This window comes from Henckelia pumila, chromosome 3, assembly GCF_033568475.1.
Source record: "Henckelia pumila isolate YLH828 chromosome 3, ASM3356847v2, whole genome shotgun sequence".
NCBI lineage: Eukaryota > Viridiplantae > Streptophyta > Magnoliopsida > Lamiales > Gesneriaceae > Henckelia > Henckelia pumila.
This window is the reverse complement of record NC_133122.1, coordinates 173,653,537-173,657,243: the sequence shown is the minus strand read 5'-3', so window position 1 is coordinate 173,657,243 and position 3,707 is coordinate 173,653,537. Positions and strand designations below refer to the sequence as shown.

General features: G+C 39.6%; 1 non-coding gene across 1 annotated transcript; it reads right to left on the bottom strand.

Moving 5' to 3' along the window:
- Positions 1 to 2,841: 2,841 nt before the first annotated feature.
- On the bottom strand, positions 2,842 to 2,947 carry LOC140894183 (small nucleolar RNA R71). Its single transcript, XR_012153729.1, has one exon. It is a non-coding gene; the product is annotated as a small nucleolar RNA R71 (small nucleolar RNA).
- Between the last annotated feature and the right edge of the window lie 760 nt (positions 2,948 to 3,707).

Here is a 3,707-nt window from a genome sequence, read left to right as displayed (position 1 = left end):
CGAATTATGTCTTCAACATTTTGGACATGAGAGGAGGCGGCTTGAAAATAATCCATGACATAATGGTTGAAGGCAGAACTCTCAAGGGCCATATCCTGGGCGGTACAGCAAGGAGGTGCTGGCGGCTACTGATGAGGGTCCGATGAACTCCCAACAGGAGGATGACCGCTATGAAATTCTAGGTTACGCTTTGTTTGCTTAGAAGTGGCGAGGATCTCATCCACTGTCTTAAAAGGTGGCAGCCACTCCTCATCCGGACTAATCGGCACACCTGCTTGACGACATAGTGCGGTGATGATGTTTGGAAAGTAAAGACCCACCGACGGAGTTCTCATCGAGTATAAAATGGCATCATGAACGATGCCGCCCACATCAATCATCCATCGCCTCGTAAGTGAATACACAAGAATAGCCCGATCCGACTGCACGTCAACCGTGTGTAATACTGGTAAAAGTCATTGGGCTATAAAAGCATACCATAAAGCCGGCTCAATATTCAGATAACGCCTCGAAAAATGATTGAACTTGATAGGATCGTGCCACTGCGCGCCCGCATAACACAACTGCGTAGAATCAAATTATAATCCGGGTTAGCCTTCAAGTTCCTAAATAAGCTATCATCAACGACAGGTGTATCTAGAAACTTATTCAGTGTCGCGGCATCAAAGGGAACAAGTTTCCCACGGACAAATGCTTTGCGATCATCTCGGGATGGGGCATTGTCATAAAATTCCCTAACCACCGGGACAATGGTTGGTTTGGGCATTTTGCAAAATGTGTTCCACTTACGCTTGTTAATTCTGATAAGTGCATTTTGTGCACTTAATTTGTATTGATATTATTGGATAATTATTTGGTTTCGAGCAGAATTATGTTGAATTTGCTGTTGTTTGTGTTGGATGTCAGGAAATACAAGAAATATTGAATTTATGATGGATGGAATCAAAGGAGACAAGAAAAAGGCAAAGCGAGCGAAGATGGTCCAAGATTGTGAAGAAAAGATGAAGAGGGACCCGAGGAGCATGCGCGCCCGCGCATGGATTTGGCGCGCCCGCGCGTTACCTGAAGAAAGTTTGAAAAAACTCTAGAGAGTTATGCGCGCCTGCCCCAGGAATGACGCGCGCCCGCGCGTGATCGAGATGTTTGAGTTATCAAGGCAGAACCTTATGCAAACCCGCGCGACTTTTGAGGCGCGCCCGCGCGTTGCTGAGTTCCTGACGAAGTTGTTATGTAATTTTGGAAACTTTGAGATATTTTTGGGTGAACTTTGGACGATTTTCAGGGAGTATTTAAGAGAGTTTTTCAGACCTATTTAAAAAAAAATCTAGCCGCCGCACACAACAACACTTTTGAGAGAAAACATTGTGAGTTTTTTAGATCTTGAATTGAAGATTGTTTGACGAAGACGGAGCTTTTCAACCGGACACGGAAGAAAGATTTTACGGATTTGTTACTTCTTCTTTATTTATTTTTTTTGATTTTGGAATTATGTTTGAATTATTAAATATGATTTGGGTTGTTTTGAATTTTATCATGAACTAAAATTTTTAAGTCTAGAGGTTGAAGTAACCTGGTCAAGACGTGTTAATGAATTGTTGATTTTATTGAATTGAGTTCTTCTAGATTAATTGTGATTCTAGTTTTGAAAGTCTTTTCAATTTACTGGCCATAAATTTATTTGTCATATTTATTTAGAATCCGGCACTCGGGAAAGGGGATTTAGAATAGGATCGATAGAATTCACACTATTAATTGTTTATATGACTCGGGAGAGCTTATAACTTTAATAGAGCCTAGAAAGAACATTGTTTTACACATATCATTACAAATAGATTCTTAATAGGGATATTATAATTGATCTGTAATTGATACATTCTATTTGATACTCCGGAGAGGGAACTAGTATACTCTATGTTTTCTTGGTTATTAATTGAAATGAACTCATGAAAATAGATTAATTAAGAATGAATATTGTCGAGACCAGGTGAAATCAAAACCTTATTGATAATCTTTTAAAGGATTGTGTGTGCGTGCTTTTCAAACTTTATTATTTATTTAATTTATCACCAAATCTCTAAGTTTAATTTTCTAAAGACTATTTTAATTTCAAGTATTGAATATTTTCAATTTACTCCCTGTGGGATCGACACTCTCTTTATCACTATACTAAAACTTGACACTCGTATGCTTGCGAGCATTTTTCACAACAAGTTTTTGGCGCCGTTTCCGGGGAGTAATTTTTTATTTTCTTTAGTTTTGTTACCAATTAGTCTAAGTTTTAATTTAGAGCTTTTATTTATTTTATTTTAAGTACTAATAAATTGTTGTGTTCTTAATTGCAGTTTATGCGAAGATCTCAAAGTGCAAACTCTTTACTATTTGATCCGGAGATCGAAAGAACTGCACGTGCTTTGAGAAGAGCAAGAAGAGAAGAACAACAGAACATGGCTGAAGAAAATGTCAATTAATTGCCCTTGGTGCCAATTAGAGATCATTTCAGGCTGACGATCCAGGCTCACTATTCTGGAATCGCTCGAGGGACAATAAATGCTAACAACTTCGAGTTGAAGCCGACATTAATCAACATGGTTCATCAGAACCAATTCAATGGAAGCTCCACAGCTGATCCTCACCTACACTTGCGCACCTTTTTAGATATTACTGATACGGTAAAAATGAATGGTGTTTCTGATGATATAATACGTTTACGCTTGTTTCCTTTTTCTCTCAGGGACAAGGAACGGAGCTGGTTGCAATCATTACCACTGGGAAGCATAACAACTTGGGAGGACATGACTGTGAAATTTTTAGCAAAATACTTTCCACCGGCCAAGTCCACCCAGCTGAAGATTGAGATCAGTACCTTTCAACAGCATGAGTCAGAACAGCTATATGAAGCATGGGAAAGTTACAAAGATTTGTTAAGGCGTTGGCCTAATCATAATTTTGCAGATTGGGAAGAAATAGAACTTTTCTACAATGGGTTGAATACGCCTACAAGAATGTCCGTGTACTCTGCTGCTGGGGGTACTATCTTTTCTAAGGACCCCATTCAGGCCTATGAGATGCTGGAGAAAATGACTATCAATAGTTATCAATGGCCATCTGAACGCATGGGAGTCAAGAAGGGAGTGTATAGTGTAGATCCTCTCACTTCCATCCCCGCACAGTTATGTGCGTTGAGTACACAAGTTGCTGCTCTGAACAAGGTTAATATAGCAGAACCTGCAGGTGTGACGGTTGCCATAGAAAATCTCATCCATCTGAGGAAGCTCAGTATATCAATCCCAGAGGCTATGGAAGTTATCGAGGTAACCCTACACCCAATACTTATCATCCTGGTTTACGTAACCATGAAAATTTCTCCTATGCCAACAACAAAAATGTGTTGAAACCCTCTCCGGGATTCAATACAAATCAAGGTGAAGGTAAGGCATCTTTGGAGGATGTTGTGTCTACATTTGTTACTGAATCTAACAAGAGGATGTCGAGGACTGAAACTCAAATGGACAGCATGGAGACATATATGTGCAGTTTGGGGGCTATGATGAAATCTATGGAAACACAGATTGGGCAGCTTGCAAATGCTTTGAAGGATCAAAATCGAGGACAGTTTCCAAGCAATACTAAAGTGAATCCAAAAGAGCAGTGCAAAGCAGTGGAGTTAAGAAGTGGCAAGAAGTTAGAGGCTGAAGATCAGAGAAAAA